The following is an 18,161-nucleotide window of genomic DNA, read 5'->3' on the forward strand; positions in this document are numbered from 1 at the left end:
ATTCAGGACAGTTCCCATGGCAGCTGACACCAAATTTATTTGACTGTGTTCAGAAAATGCCTGGTAGACAACACAGGCGCATTCAGATTACATTGAGGAACGAATTTAAAAGATGACTTTTGTGCCCTCCACGGTGACAGTGACATTGACTATAAAAGAGCATTATTTAGGCTTATCAGAACCATGTGAGAGTGTTTTGATGACTGGCATTCATAAGTGTCAGCAGAGCTTCCCATAGCAGTAACACAGCTCTGAAACAAAGACTTGATCTGCCATCAGCTTTGGCACTTATTGAAGTATTGCTACACTTCTATATACATAGAGAGAGAGGTCTATATATATATATAGACTCTATATATATAGAGAGAGAGACCTCTATATATGTGTGTGCGTGTGTCTATATTCACACATTATATATAGAATATAAATATGAATATATATATATAAATAAAAATATAATATGTATATCATCTTTTATATTACCTATACACACAGGTAAATGGGAACATCATTGTCACCAAGGTCAAGAGCATGCCATCACAGGTAGCAGCACTGTATAATTTCTGTTAAATACAAATAATACAATCCACACATATTTAACAATACAGGCATACACATGGATTTTAGCCTGACAGTCAAGCTGTTAGGATATTTGGACGTTGTTGAAAAATCCATTTTTTTACACTGTATTTACTTATTTAGATATTACTGCTTTTTGAAACATACTTTACATCTCTTCAACGCTACTACTAATTATAATTTTGAACTGAAAATATTTCCTCTTTGCTCTGCTGTCCTTTATTCTCTCACAGAACGCTTTACCTGGACACACTAATTTCACACTGATCGTGGCTGTCACAGTGTACTGCATTTTCAAAAGCTCATTTGCCCCTATTTTGGCAATTTTGAAACACTATAAACTCAGTAAAGAAAGAGTTGCAAGCCATCCTTGAGTAAGAAAGACCAAATTATATGAAAATATAGGAAAGTCAGTGGCAGATATTTGGCTGTAAGTGTCCATAGCTGTCCCAGACGCCTCAGCTTTGCTGTTTTTGTAAGCAAAGGACCATTTAAGGCTTACTGAAATCTCTCCAGAAGTTTGCATTTAGCTGAATTAGCGTCCCAGCCAATGATGTGGGAAAGGTTAGGGGAGGTCCCAGCAGGCCTGTATATATTTTCAAGTCTTTTGGTGAACGCAGCTCTATTTTACTTCTGACCTAATGAGACACACACACACAGCAGATTTTAGAATCACAGAATCACTGAGGTTGGAAAAGACACCTCTAAGATCATCTAGTCCAACCACCCACCTACCCCCAACACTGCTTTTATGCTTTCCTAGCCAAATTCATCAGTTTCTGAGGAAGGGAAGATATTCATTCATCGGAGGTATTAATTCACCAGAGGTCTAATTCTGGTCATTCCAGATCTAATTCTGACTGAGCTCAGACACATCAGCCTCCTTTTGCATCCTGCATTCCCTTTGATGTGCAAAGCAGAGTCGATCTATGCCTGCTGTTAGCAGCTGATGCACTAATACCACTGCAAGGAGATACATAGGGACAAGCACTTCCCTTGTACTGCAGGCCTTTTTATCCCCTTCTTGGACAGACGAGATTCTTAAGTAGTTTTTAATCAGCATGTAATCAGCCCCGGCCATTAGTTATGCCATCTGATCACAAACATGACTCCAGACAGAGATCCTTAGGATATCTAGGAAGATCCATGCATTATTAAGTGAAACAACCGCAGACTCAACCTATCACCCATTACTACTACATATAATAAGTGCTTGTTGAGCAAACTTGCCAAGTCTAATTAACTTCCCAGCAGACTACTGTGGTTTTTTGGTGGTTTTTTTTTTTCCTTCTTTTTTTCTTTTTTTCTTTCTGGCACTTGTACAAGTCTAATGGAAACCACATCAGGCCTGCTCCTGCAGAGTCAGAGTAGGGAAGGAACTCTGATTCAGGCTTCCAAGATGGTCCCTGCCTTGTGTGCAGTTCCATGACCCACATCCCAGTTTCAGACACACCAAAGGGAAAACCCACAAGCTGAAGCCTTGCATTGAGGGGCTGCACTCCCCAGTGATGTGAGGACGAATGTGTTAAGAGACTGTGGGGTTGCTTAAAAGTGGAGGCAAGAGGGATCTCCATGGCTGGGCTCTCCTTTCATAGATCCATAAAGTTTGGAAAAGACCTCTACATCCATCTAGTTCAACTGTCCACCTACCAATATTGCCCACTAAACTATGACCATAAGTACCACATCTCCACGTTTCTTGACCACCTCCTTTCTTGGAAGAGTCCAACCAGGGCAACGACATGATCAATCCTAGCTTATGACTTGGGGGATGATTTGTGATTACCCTTTTCACTTATTCCTTTGAAATTCATTAGTATTACTCCTAAAAGTCAACTTAATGCCACAGTGGGTAATTATGTGGAAGGATTTTCAAGCACACATGCTGCTGCATGAAGTGTTGTGTTGTCCAGAAAGCTTGTCAGGAGTCTGTCTGACAGAGGATCTTATGGGTTGATACTGGAAAGATGAATGAGACCTCATATCTCATCCAAGAAATCAATAAGGAAGACTGTGCTGATTAATTAAGACCAGATGCAAAACCTCCCTGCTGCCTTGGAGGGTGGGCTACAGCATGTGGGTCTTCCCCTACACGGAGTGCAAAAATCATCTCCATTATGATATTTAAACAGAAGAAACACCACTCCTCTGGAGAAAAGCCTCCATTTGGAGACCTCTGCCAATGGGATCGCTTAGAAAATCCCAAACACATAGAATGTTAGTGTCATCCTATCACTAAGCTCAACATTTTGGAAAACAGCCATACAGTTTAGGCTTATCTTTTTTTCTTTTCCTTATTATTAACAAACTATTGCCCTTTTTTTTTTTTTTTTTTTAAAACAGAAAAGATCATTAACGTTGTGCCTAGAACCATACTGACTTCATTTACTCAGTGATGTATGTCCTCTGACCTACCTGTTAAAGACATACTTCAAAATACAGCATCATGTAGTACAGTACAGTACAAAACACAAAGGAAAATCATATCATCATTTCGACTTTCAACTAGAGAAGATGGTAATTACACACTATATAAATAGATGTGCAGTGAAGTAGCTTTGTAGTTACTGTGTAACTAAGCTGTAGCTAATTTACTTGCATTTTGAAGTGTATCTAAAGTTAGTAATTATGGCCAGCATATGATGAAATACTAGCAATATACTTACCTTCACACAGTGTATTATTTTTCACCCGTATCTATCATGAACCTAGATATTTTCCAGGGATTAATGATAGGCTGTGAAAAGTTGATAGCCTGAAGTTCAGCAGAGAGCCATTAAACTGGCCTGGTCATTAATCCCTGGAAAATACCCTGCACCAAGGTTGTTATAAGGTGAATATGGAAAATAACTTTCCCCACGTCTTGACTTTTAGTTTGGCTGTGATGTCTTTGACAGTGTGTAGAAGGAACACCCCGAACATGAGGGGCTCTCTCCCTCTGGTAGCTGGATGTGTCTGATGTAGAGAGGATGAATCCTCCCTCAGCCCACCTCCGTACATCACTTTGGGATGTCTATAGAAGACCCTGAAAAGACTGTTTTCCTGCCTTATCTACAGCTGTTTGGCAATATTTAGACGTTAATTTTATACTGAACCTCCATTTCCTTTAATGTGTAATGCCAGCTTCTCTGGACTGAGAAACAACAGTGGCAGTCAAATAAAAATACCCATTACTGGGGGAACGTGTAAAAACACTGCTTCATCAGTCATCCTGCTCACATGATTCCCTCCCAGAACTGAAGGTGGTAATGAAAGTAATTTAACACACATCTATAATTAATTTACTACATTCTTCCTGCTGATGGCAATCATCTTACCGAGCAAAGTTCATGAAATTGATCTTAATGCATAAAAATAGAGATGGAAACATGCTCAAGGCATCTAAGTGTGGTGTACCTCTAAGCCTGGAGGCAGTTCAGCACTGTTTGGAGAGATGTGCCTGGGCTCATTCAGCAGGAGCCATTACCTTTGAGCAATGACAGCGGGTGCAGGTGGGCAGGGCCTTCCCCTGGACACAGAGGTGAGGTCCTGCATTGTGCAATGTGTGCAGTGTGGGTTCAGAGGCTTTGCACAAGAGGACAAGCTGCTGGGCCACAGCTCCTATGCACCTGATTTGAAGGACAGCTCTGGGCAACGCATAGAAAATCTGGATATGTGGATGTGTGTGAAAAAGCAGATCTAGAAAAGCAGAAGAGCGTATCAAAGCATGCATTTGTCACCTCTAACAACTGCATGAAGCGAAGATCCCACAGCAAGGCTCAGGAATAGGCTCTTCCTCTGTGTGCAGGGCTGAACAGTGGCTTCAGGACATGCAGGACATGTGTTGCTAGAGAGGTGCATGGACCAGGCTGAAGATCCACTCAAATGGGCATCTGATTGTCTCCAGCTTCATGACACACAGGCTTCATCTGGAAGGGCTGAGATGAGCAGTTATCACTTAAGAGGTGCTGCTCTAGGAAAAGAAAAATAGGAAAGATGTCAGCAAGAGGCAGGAAAAGCCAGCTTTTCTGGAATGAAAGCATAATACGAGATGGTACTCACCTACAAAAGGGGATCTTAGTGAGGTAAGTGGGAGGAGGATTAAATCAGCATCAGAAACTGAGAAACAGAACAAACAAACCCACCTTTCCTATGAATTCCCACACGATGTTAGCTGTGGAATGACAAATGCTCCCAATGGGATATGCAAAACTCTCTTGAATGGACTGTGCTAGGTCAGTTTGAAGGAATCTTAGTTATATCTTCTTTAATCAAAGAAAGGTGATAGTGTACATGGGAAAAAAAAATAATAAAAATCATTGTCTATTTTAAATGATAGTGATGGACAAAATGATTTCCTGAAATAACTTTGTAGGCTTTTCTCTCGAGACATAGGTTGGACAGGATGATCTTTTCTAACCTTGGTGATAAGCAAAGTTTGTCAGTAAAGCCATTCAGCAACAACTGCTAATGGAACACACGAAACGAACAGCGTTATTCAGAGGCTGAAACCAACCAAAGCAATCAATCAATCAATCAATCAGGGCCAAATTTCCACCCAGCTCTGAACAGCAGCTCAGAGCGGGCAGCCCCGCAAACAGCCCGTGTCCGCACCGAGCGGAGCTGCGGGCAGGAGCTCAGCGCCGCCGCTAGAGGGCAGCCTTGCCCCGCTCTTCTCTTGCTTCGTTCTGAACTTCTTTTACCTCTGGATGCGCACGCTCTTTGCAGGGCACTTTCACATTCCCCCTTGCCTTCCCCCCCCCCATTTCAACTTGGTTGTCGTTCATTAGCTGATAGCAAAAGAGATACGTTTTCTGGTAGAGAAACTGCGTGTTTTTCTCCTGCTCTTTTCCCAGACTGCTTACTTTGATTTTGCTAATTTTCACAACTGTGCTCTATTATAATCTCTTAGGCTTCTTTTCTCCCCCAGACTCCTATCTGCTGTCAGATCACTGCTATCACCGTGCTACATCTTTAGGTATTACATTTACCTCAGCTACATGCAAATCTGGGAAGGGGAGCAGAAACAGAACAGCAAAAAATACTTCTCCTTCGTCTACAATGGCACTGCCACCCCAACCCACTGCCCCATCAGGAGGCAACAGTGACAAATTATCACATAGACAGGAAAACGCAAAACACAAAAGGATGTGATGCACCAGGAACTGGGTTCCATCTTCATTTCTGCCACAGAATCTCAGTTTTAAGTTTGTCCCAGGTGTTCATCCTCAGGATTTGTCCCTGAGGAACCCTCAGGCTTTACTAATAACTGGGATCATCTTCCTAAATAAAGAGCACCGGTGGGATCTGGGGACAGATGTAGGCTCAGCATCCTCCTGCTCTGAGCCACCCAGTGCCACAGCCCTGAGGAGCTGAGCATCCCTGCAGGTTGGCATTGCCCTGGAAACGATGCTGGGCAAGAACCTGAATGGGTGAATTTGAAAGTTCCTCTCCTCAGGTTCTGGAAAATTTCCTCCTCCTGCTCATCCCTGGGAAATGACTTCAGGAAGCATAGAAATACATCCAGGATTAATTTCTTTATGAATTCTGCTGAGATTTTTGTAATCATGGTTTTCTAGAGCTGATGGTTGGTGTACGCAGCACCAAAAGGCTGTTTGGCTACCAGAAAGGTAAAGATCAGCTGGCAAGAAATTCAGATCCTTGCACCTGCATGTCCCTCAAGATTTAAAGCTGCAAATGCTGATGTCTGCCTGTTAGCTCCACAGTGAACAGGAAGACTCTCTGAAAAGATGAAAGTGGCAGCACATGGGTGATGGAAACCAGAGCAAAGTGAGGAGCAGGTCATACTCTAACCCCACGTGCTCCCTACAAAATGGGACCTGGAATCAGCGACAGGGTGGGAAGAAAGAACCCAGAAAGAACAGGATGGGAACAACACAAGAAATATTGGTTGAGAAAAGCTGTCATCACTGCCCAGACTGAGAGCTTATTTCTCCCTTCACACGTGGCACGTGGGCACATGGGATTCTTATGCATTCACTTAATGTCACCATAACCTCTGCGACTGCAGGGGAGAAGTGTGGGCGCAGTGTGATGGTATCCATTGCTGCATGCACACATGCACAGAGGGTTTTGAAAGAAACATGGCAGTATCTGAGAACCTCATCTCTTTCTAAGAGAGAAAATAACCAGGAAGCCCTGGAGCGAGTCCCAAAAGAGATGTCACTGCATTTAATGTGTATTTATGCAGCTATTTAGAGGCAAACGAGCAGCAGTGATTATGTATAGAATAAAATGGAACAACAAACTGAGACTCTTTTAGCTTCCGCTCTATCTGATTAGTCAGGAAGAACAACAGACTGATGTGCTCTGACCAAATAGAAACAGGTCTAAGTGTTCCATCCTAGGGGGATTCATTGTTACGGGATGGAATGAAATGGGTGAACAAAACAGGTTTGCCTCAAACCAGACCGGACACTTGGCAGCCAGGGCTGAGCACTCCTGCTGTGCACCTGCCTGGTGCTGGAGATGCTGGGACTTACTGGTGCCATTCCTTTGCTCTGTGGCTGGGACAAAGCCCTCGGTTAGTTCTAGCTCCAACAGCAGCTGCTCTGCAACTGAGTGCTGCAATCAGTGGGAACCATCGCACAGGAAAGGGCTGTGGCACAAAATAAGTCTCTCCTAGACACGTTTAAACAGAGAATATTGAAGATTATTCAGCTCTAAAGAAGGGCTGAACCTGATGGCTCAAGTCTGCTCAATGCTGTGAGATGCCAGCCAGATGCTGAGAGAGGGGAAACCATCACTCACTAAAAGAAAAAGCAGTGGTTTATAGTGATCTCTCCCCCCTTGCACGCAGCTATCAGAAACTGTGCATCCCTGACACACTGGCACTGTAATGGCATGAAGTGAGCCTTCCAGGAGCCAGTGTTGTAAAGAAAGTTGTGCACAAGCTCCTTGCTGGACACACAGCATGACATCTCAATGTCACTGTCACCAGCCCAGCTCTGCTCTCACAGAGACCTTACAGGTGCAGGGAAGGGGTGCACTTGGGCTGGGCAGGAGCTGCTGGAGGAACAATTAGAGCTTCACAGTTTCATCCATCTATCTTAGGCATATACAGAGGGATCATGAAGCACTAATAAGCATCATTGCTCAGAGCACCTGGTGCAGTTACCAAAACTTAGGTACTCCACTGAAGGGTAGCATGGCTTGGATAAGTGATAGAGTGGCTGGAACAACTCCTTCAGTGATGAAGGTTGCAGTTTGCTAGCTTTCTTTATGCAGCAAAATACCCTACACCAACAAAGTCCCCTGACCTAAGTAATAAGTAACGCTACCAGAGCAGGCAATAAGACTGCATGGAACAAGTATTTCATGAACATGCAGCCAAACAAATCTTGCATACAGTGAGAGGTCAGGCTAAAACTTATTTACCTTCTGTGTTTTGCAGGGCTGTGCTGGTGCAGGTACAGTAGAGCAGCAATTAATCCACCACCTCCTTTCCTGCTCCGTGGAGAGACAGCAGAGCTGCCCGTGAGATAGGAAGTCTGAGTTATACCCCCAAACCTGCAAAATAACTGATATAATGCCAGTAAATGAGGTATTCTGTTGTCTCATCAAAATATAGGATGACAACTCCCTCGGCACTTTATTAACATCTCCCTTTTTCTTTAAATGTTTTAATAATATTCTTCCTCATTTACTTTTTTAAATGCAATGAGGAAGTGAGCTTTCCCCACAAACCATGTTGTGCTATAAACACCATTACAGCTGTGCTTAGGAAACATTTAAATAAACTCACTGACACAGAATAGGAAGAACTACTCCTACTTAGATTCAATGGTAGATTCAGCCTGATAAAACATCCTGTTAAATATATATATATATATATACACATATATATATATATATACATATATATATATATATGTATATATACATATACATACATATATATATATATATATATGTATATATACATATACATACATATATATATATATATATATATATATATATATATATATATATATATATATAGCATAATTCTTTGTTCCTTTTTCCTCATCAGGGAAGAGTCATCAGAATTAAAAATAATAATAATAAAAAATCTGTGATTTCTGCAAACACACTTTAGCAAATTTCTAAATGAAGAATGGCAATAGCTTTATACAGCCTGGTATGGAAAAGGTCATCCTCAGAAAGGAGTGCTGGTAATGCAAAAACTGAGTGAAACAGGAGCGACTTAATAGAATATGTCAGAAAGGACTGTTCAGCTGTGATGATAACGAGGCTTCTGCATTTTATTATTTTTTAGCCTATGTTCCCAAGCAAGCAAAGCTCACACAATCACACTGCATGTGCTGCTATGCGCCTCTGTCTGTTCCTTCTGAGTGATTTTGGAATCCTTTGGGCTGTCTGCACTGAATTGGAAATGGAACAGCATTTTAGGGGGAACTGAGCTCCTTCAGCTGTTGCTCCACATACAAGTTTCCATTCAAGCTGATGCCAGGTTAGGTACTGTTGGTACAGGTTGGGCAAAGCCTGAGTGAGCCCAGAAGCAGTGCTGGTAATCCCAGCTTGAGGAAACACCTGTATTGATCAGAATATGATATCCTCCATTTATCCTCATCTCTTCCCTGGTTCAGCTGGCTAGCAAGGTTTTCCATCAGCCACATTTGGTGGTCTTCCCTTTGTGCATTTACTCTTTCCTTGTCACCCTTGCAAACAAAAGCACACACACCACACAGACTGTTTTATCTCTATAATGCACACACTATCATCTCAAATGAATGCACCAAGAAGGTCAGAGTATTCAGCTTGCACTGCACATCAGCACCAGTTATGTGTTCTGACAGCACCAGATGTCAGCTCCAAAATGAGCTGCATCTGCTCAGTAGTACACAAGGAGCAGTGTATGGAAGGGAGAGACCAGGCTCCTGGACACCCCTTGGCAGCCCTTGCCTGGAGCAGTTTTTACTGATGGGTTTTTGGGACAAGCCTTCCAATGTAGAAACATAGATCACTTAGGCTGGAAAAGACCACAGAACATCAAGTCCAACTGCTGACCCACCCCCTCTGCCCACCAAACGTGTCCCTCAGTACCACATCTCCATGGTTCTTGAACACTTCCAGGGACGGTGATTCCACCACCTCCTGGGCAGCCTTTGCCAATACCTCATCACTCTGAGTAGAAATTATTCCTAATATCCAACGAGAACCTCCTCAGTGCAATTTGAGGCCGTTACATGTCTTCCTATCACTGTTACCTGGAAAAGATGCCAATGCTGAGTACAGCCTGTTGCAGATATGACTCGTGCCACTTTGATGGGTGGTCGAGTTCAGCTGAAGATCAGAGACACAATGTGTGCCAGCCTTTGCAGCTTGGCTGCAGTGTCCCCACAGGTGGATGGTGGCACCTACCCAAAGGACTCTTGGAAAGACTCTGGAAGAAGCAGCCCTGCCCCAGCCACAGCAGAAAGAAAACTGGAGGAGGAAGGTCTGTGCCCTGTTTTGTGAATGAGCACTTGAGCTGCCATGCTGCTCATGTCTTGGAGTCTGGGCTGATTTTTGCAGTGTCAGAAAACTTATACTTGGTTTCACAGCTGTTTCATTCAGAGCCTGACCTGACTGCAGCTACGCTGATGGGAACAGGGTCAGGTTTTTAGCTGGAGCTATGAAGATCTGCTATGTGGAGCAGCTCTCCCAATTAAAATCTTTCTACTATATTTGTAAGCCAAATAATTAGTGCCCTTAAGATACCCATGGCCTTGCATAGATTCTCAACTTCTACATTTACAGTAAAGTGCTAGGAAACAGGTAACTGCCACATCAGCAAGCATTTCAGGATAAAACATTAGTAGAGCAAAACATTACACACATTATCAGCTTTAATGCTACTTGTTCACAAGTATTAAAAATATTCATTCATTTCAATAGCCATGACACGCTTTCTGTCAATGAGGGATGACATTACAGACATTACAGACTCAGAGTGATTTCTTTCCCCTTGTCAAGCCCCCGGGTAGCATCTCACCTCTAAGAGCTGTTTCCATGGGCACCAGGGGAGAAGTCGTGTTGGTGGCAGCAGCCCAGACAGAGCAATCGTCCTGGTTGGCACTGCTAGAGTTGTGTCCCTTCAGAAGCTTGGGAAATACACTCTTGCTGAACATAATGAGGATCATTTGGCTTATATGTCTGTTTGCTTTTAAAGGTAAGGGCACAGAAGGTTTTCCTTTCCTTCCTCACACATTGCACCCAACATGATAAATCTCAGAACAGTAATGAGAACAAGTTAATATGGGACTGTATTTTCTCTGCTCATAATGAGCTTTGTCATGGAAATGGATTGATTTTATGTGACTTTCTGTTCTCTTTATAATTTTTATGGGTGGAATGAAGTAGCAAATTTCATCTCTCATAAATTCAACGTAGCCTACATAACTCACTGTGTATTTTGGCCACCTGTTTCACTGCTCCCCTCTTTGCAGCCTGAAAAAGAGGGAAAACAGCCAATCCTTCACAACCTGTCACCTGGTGACCTGTCATAATGTGACAGCCATTTGACCCTGCAGCCTTGGCACCTCTCAGTTGCTGCTCCAGATGTGCCTTGCTCTGTTTCTCCAGCAGCTGAGTTCCTATCAGATACAGGTTTGGCCCCTGGAAGCCTAATTGGATCAATAATTTGGATCCATAATAAACTATACAAATAAATATACAGTCAGAGGATAGCTCATGTCTTTGAGACTTGTAGCTCACCGCAGTACAACTGCAGATTTCCATAATGAGAGCAAAATACATTGCTTGATGGATTTGGGAGTGATAGCTCTTAAACAGAAAGACTGCACAGTAGAAAAATAAAGCAGAAAAATTGCAATTTTGTATTTTATGTGATAAATACAATGGAAGGAAGATGGGAACATGTGGCTGCTATTGTACAAATTGCGTTAAGGAGGCCAAGCTCCAGCTTTGCTTCCATTAAGGATTAACATCTGGAGATAATAGTTTAAAAGGCAATATTGCCTTGAAAATCATGCACAGACACAGCTTCCAGTTGCTGCCTTGGCTACATATTCACAGCTCACTGGTTTTATGTTTCATGTCTGCCTCTAAATTATTCATCCTGAACACCCTGTGTTGAATTTTCTTTATATCATGTCACAGTGGTAAAGGGATGAGCAGATCCTGCAGGAGAAGCAGCTCCTCTTATCCCTGCTTTTGAGTTTCAGGTAAAGTCTTTTCCTACCTCCTTTGCTTTGGTGAAGCCCAGTGCTGGCAGATTTGGGGTCCCTCTTCCCCCCACATCACACCTGTCACATTCAGGTGGGGATGAGGAGTGGGAGGTGTGCACACAAATACTCACAGGGCACTGAGTGCCTCGAGCTGAGCACAGGAAAACAAGCACATTCCTACTTCAGATCCTCTCCAACCTGCATCACTCTTCAAATAAAAATTACTCTGCACTCCAGCAGCTGCTTTTGCTGCCTGGTGGTTGCACTCCAGACGTGATTCCAAGCTTATATCAGAAATATAAGCTCAGGATATTCTCCTGAGCTCCCATGTGCCCCATCAGGATTGGCACCAGGACTGGGAACAGCTGGCAGTGCAGAGGGATGGTGGTGGGGACAGACCCATCAAGTGAGACTACTCCTCTCCCATCACACTTCTGCTCTTCAGGGCAGCATGTCTTCTACCAACACTCCATAGCCATCGAGATCTACTTGCTGATGACAAAGATTCATTTTTGTGATGTTAGGCAGAAATTCTTTACACAGAGGGTGGTGAGGCAGTGACACAGCTACCCAGAGCTGTGGGTGCCCCAGTCCTGGAGGTGCACAAGGCCATGGATGGGGCCCTGGGCAGCCTGAGCTGGTTGGCAGTGGCAGCCAGACCAGGGCAGGGGGATGGAGCTGGATGATCTTTAATGTCCCTTCCAACCTAAGCCAATCTATGATTCTATGAAATGGGAAAAAATAACACCACCATAGTAAGTACTGATTTAACCTCTCCAACATTTTAAGTCTCATTATTGAAGTACCTAATTCCTGGAGAAGGGGAAAAGCTACTTCAGCTATTGAGCAATGCCAACACGCTCACAGATGAGTATCGAACTTTCTGAAGCTTGGTAATTAGCAGCCAAAAGTTTATCTGAAACTCTTGGCTTGAGAGAGTCAAAGAGACAGAGAGGAAGGCATTCACTTAAGTCCTGTGATAATAATATTAGGTTTGAATCACTTTTCCTGCCACATCACAACTGAATCAACACAGGGAATTAGAGACTTCTAACTTATAAACAATGTATAAGAGGGAGATCTGAGTGCATTGCACATTCACAGAAGGTGAATAAAAAACTCAAAATATTATTTAAATAAACACTTTTAACAGCAAATGTATTGTGTCAGTTCACCTCAAAGGGGTTGGGAAGAATTTAACCATCAGTAAGGTTTACTAGATTTAACACAAATATAACCTTCTCAGAAACCAGCAAGCAGTGATTTTATGCTGAAATCACAGACACTTTTTCTACTATGCAATCTGAAGCTTAGCAAAGAAAAGCCAAAAATAATTGGAATCCACAAAACACAATGTTGAGGGGTCACAAGTCTGAAGTCATATGAGATATTCTTTACCCAATTTTTTCCCACTCCTGGATGGGTTCTCACACCCACTGAAAACAACCAGGGTAGGACGGTTGGAACTTGTGCTTCCAGAACTGCAATGATCATAGAATTGTTTGAGTTGGAAAGGATCTTTAAAGGCCACTTAGTACAACCTCTCTGCAATGCACAGGGACACCTACAGCTCCATCAGGTGCTCAGAGCCCATCCAGCCTGACCTTGGCTGTCTGCAGGGATGGGGCATCCACCACCTCTGGGCAACCTGTGCCAGTACCTCACCACCCAGATACATTTTGCTTGGCTGCTTTACCTGCAGCACATTCACCAGCTAATTGACAGCTAACCAGCTTGTCAGCTCCAAGTATCCCTTTCTGCCACAAACACAAGAGGCGAGAAAAAACACCAGCTGGGATTCTGTAACAGTTTTTCTATATGCAAATCTTCAGGGTAAATCACATTTTTGTCAGCTGATGCAGAATCGGATCTGTTTGCCAGAGCTCTATTGCTTAATGAATAGGCTCTAGCATACTGTTCACATATGAATGGAGCTACGAAGACACACTATGATTTATGGCGCACCTTTCATGTTATATCTCTGATTTAGCAAGGCTGGAATTTGATTCTGTAGAGAGATTTCCACTGGCATTTGCAAAGCACTGGACTATGGCAAGTTGTGAAGGACTTGAACGTAAAAGAATAATTGTCATTGTACCTCCACAACTGAGCCAGAGATCTCTGAACGAGGACAACAAGAAATGGTTACCTTGCAGATGCTCTTCCAAATCCCCCTTCAAGAAGTCTGATCCTCTTACGGCATTCCTTCTTCATCTCCGCTTTACAGCATACCTAGGAACGAGTTGGGACAAAATTTAGAGCAAATACAGCTTTCAGTTACTAAATCAGGAAATAGATATACTGCCCTGGTTAAATGCACCTGAAAGAGATGTCCGATGGTTTTGGATTCATCTGCTGCCTTTGTAGCAGGGCAGAGCACTCCATCAGCACACTCAAGTCTCACCTCCGAGATTGAACACTGAACATGGTGACATTTATTTGCTTTCCTTTTGCTTCCATCAGTGCTAGTTTTGCTGCTAGATTTGTTTGTTAATCCCACAAATGAAATTAAACCAAGTCTGTTATACACAGGGGGTTTGCGTGGATCAGCTCTACTAACGCCGTATTGTGATATACAAAATGATTAGCTAGTAATGGGTTTAATGGGGGAAAAAAATAAACAAAAGCCTCCACAAAATAGCTATTTCACATGGCAGGCATAACTGAAGTTGGGCTAACTGTGCAGGTGGTATCAGCTACCTCATGCTGGACGCAGTCCTGAATCAGAGATAGCCCAGCACTGGGAGTGAGCTCAGATAAAGTATGCCATAGACAAAAGGCAGCTGATGCAGTTTACTATCATTTTAGTGATGCTGGCACTGCTGAGCATACAGTAGAGTATTCTGGTAATGAGCACATCTCCCCCTATAAGGTGTTCTGAGTGCTGCAGGAATATTCCACATTCTTTTCTGTTGGTGTGACAGTGAAGGAGACAACTAAGGAGATGGTTAAGGCTTTTAAACCAAATCTCTTTATTTTAATATCATTATTATACACAGCACATCAAGTGTTTAAGCATCGTTTTGGTTCAGTGTCTGCTTAGAAATTCCACTCCACTCTGTTAATATCAAGGGAGCTCTCTTAATTTACCCCTGTAGAGGATTTGTCTCTTGTTTTGCTCAGTGGCATGACCAGGGGTATTTGTGTATTTTCTGTTCTAATGTCAGAGTGATTTGATGACATGCACAAGCTATTATTCAATAATGATGCCTAAATGGAGCTATCAGAAGGGTTATTATCAAGGTTATTAAAAAGCAATTCTTTCCGCTTTCAGTTCAACCATGAATTGCAGAGCTCACCACCATCTAGGTGAGGATGTGCGTATTAATCAAGTGGCTTCCTGTGGTCCACCTAGATATCCTGAGAATGGATAATGATTGATTTACTCTACTCCTAGATTAGCACACAACCAACTGGGGGTGGTGAACATCTGACCAGCAGAGTTAATTCATAGTGCTTGGCAACCATTTTGTAATTTCCTCACATCTGTTCTTTCTGGCTGAGATGCTGGATTTCTTTTAAGAGCCCAGAAAATGGCTCATAGAGAAATGTTTGTGGAGCAGCATCCCCTGCTATCAAATGGTTATGGTCCTTCTAAAACCCCTTTCACTTCAGTGCTTTTCCAGGAGAAATAAGCTTTCTATAACATAATATGCCAGATGCTAAAGTAAGGAGTAAGCCAATAATTTTTTAGTAATTATTTGAAGGTAGCTGCATGTAATTAGATCCCTATGTAAATAAGATTTAATCAGGTAAGTTACTAATGAGGTCATGAGCACCATTTGGGCTTAGTCACCAGCTTTAGGGAAACATATTTAATTTCACTTATTGCTTGCTTGGGGGTAAGGGGCAGCTCAATATTGCCTTACACACTTCTAGCAAAGCCCAAAGTACAACACAACCTGCATCTGTTGCTGCAATTTCTTTGAGTGCAATCATGGCAACAGAGCTGGCTCAGGTCTCTTCTGCCGACTGCGCTATCAGGGCATACATTTCAGCTTTGGCAAAGTCCTCGCTGTGCTGTCAAGCTAACCCACACATCCAGCATTTAATGGATCCCCTTTTGCTGTTGTCATCATTTTCACAGGCTACACTTCAGCTTTGCTGCTTGCACTGTGGCATGAGTGCAAGGAGTGGAGATCCAGCAGAACTGGAGATACAGGCACGCACAGAAAGTTTAGCCATAAGCTTTGCATGGTAGGCAACTGTGTGTGAACAAACGTCCTGTGCTGTCTTCTGAAGTATAACTGTGAAGAGGGACAGTGGTTACACCAGCATGGAGTACCTGCTCAAAGCATCTAAGATGAAGAGAGGAGGTATGGTCTGTGGGCAGAACAGTATCACCAATTCTGAATTTCCTACCATCACCCAGTCAGTATCCTTGAAAGAGGATTCACAGAGAATCAAGGAGAGCTGACAAAAACTGTCACCAGAAACACATGAAAAGTCAAATGGAGAATCTGCTCAACAAACCTGAAGGGAAAAATGTGGTGTACCTTGTTAACAGAAAATCAGGTTTAACTGCCTCTTCTGCTTGTACAGCAAAACATACTATGATTCTATAGCTCTGGTATTATGCCATAAACTTAGAAGAGCAGCACTGAGGAAGTTTAGCTGCTTCATAATAAATAATTTCCTTGCACAAGTGCTCTGTCTGTTAAAAGAACTCCAGACACTGAGTGATGTGGTTATTGGGTATGGTGATGTGCTGGTGGTTGGACTAGATGATCTTAGCGGTCTTTTCCAACCTTAACAATTCTATGTTTCTATTAAGACTGTTACACAGAGAACTATTAGAGCCCTACTTTCCATAGGGTTTTATCTATCTGCCAAGCCCAAAATGGAGCTGATCACTTCTGGAAAAGCACCTTAGCTACACGTCAGAAAGGATCTCAAGCTTCTATTTGGATTGGCCACTCATCCCTGCGGGTAAATAAAGCCACACAGCCCTTTGCAGCCCTGGGCACATCCAGATAACACACCCTGCTTAGGATTAAAGCTGATGGATAAAAAGGGAGCCTCTTCTGAGAAACTAAGAGAAAAACTTATTTTTAGAAAGTATTTGGCAATGCCAACAGACAAGGAGTGCCAGCCCACCAATCTCTCCAGGATACAGCCTTGTGGGGACTACAAAGCTGCTGAGCATCATTACAACCACACAATCGTAGATATGTCCACAAGACAAGTTTCACAGGGGGAGAATTTGCTGTAGGCTTGGCTGCACGTGCAGCTGAAGTGTCCATGGGGTGGCACTGGGGGTGGCAGGTCCAGGGCTTGGCACCTCCCCTAGCCCTGCTCAGTGCAGAGGCCTCCCACGGCCGGATTATTTATGCCTTGTTATGTCTTAGCTCTGTAATTTACCAAAATAAAGAATAACATTCCTGTAACAGAGATTAATGGCTGTCAGGCTGCAAAGTAATTTTTCAATATGAAATGGAGCAAAACTTACATTTTTAGCACAATTTCCCAGTTCAGTGATGCACCTGGTAATAATTATGATTTACATTAACCATAACACCATCCTTCTTATATCAACTTGCCTTAGTGAAGAATGAAATAGGCCCTTGTTAAATGTTTCATGAAATAATTCAAATTACATATGCTAAAATTTCCCAGCTCCCACCAGCCAGGCTAAAAACCAACGAGAAGAAAAATTACTTCTGCTTTTGAGTCCCTGATTCTGCATTGCCAAACAGGTGAGAATAGCCCTAAGTTAATCACACCAAGAACAGACAAAAACTTTAAGTCCAAATAGATGACAAAAGGTATTCTCTGCAGATTTTCTGTGTCCTGAGATTACACTCAAGCTAACGTTCTCCCACAAGAATTCCCTCATAACAGAACTCCAACCAAAAAACCTGCTGTCCCCAGTGTTAGCAAAATGCAACCCCTTAGGACCACCTAACTAATGGACTTCCAGGCAGTGGGTCTGTAGGAAGAAGTTTGTAATTTGTTGCTTTGCTGATCTAGGGGCTGAGCGTCTCCTGTTCTCCAAGGCACAATAAAACACTTTTCTAATGGGCTTTCCTGCCAATATATAATAAACAAAGTACTAAAGCAAAGCAGGAAGACAACATACTTCTCCTCGCATTTATGAGGAATGCAATGCATTTACATGCTAAACGTTTAGGCAAAAAAAAGTACTGAAATGGTGTGAATTATTTACATTAGAAATGCAGATAAATGAAATACAGAACTAATGTACCCCCGAAAAGCAGGTAAATTCATTTGAATAAAGGGATTTTGATTTATGATTTGCCTATTGCAAGAACAAATCTACCTTCTGCAGTCCTTAATTACACACTGGCTTGTGCCAAAGCAGCTCTGCTCCCATGCATGAAGCCCCAGAACCCCTCAAGCACCATGCACAGCTCTGGCTCAAGATGCTCCCCTTCCTGGGGTCCTGCT

Source organism: Phasianus colchicus, chromosome 11 (assembly GCF_987193195.1).
Source record: "Phasianus colchicus chromosome 11, bPhaCol1.hap1.1, whole genome shotgun sequence".
NCBI classification, from domain to species: Eukaryota; Metazoa; Chordata; class Aves; order Galliformes; family Phasianidae; genus Phasianus; species Phasianus colchicus.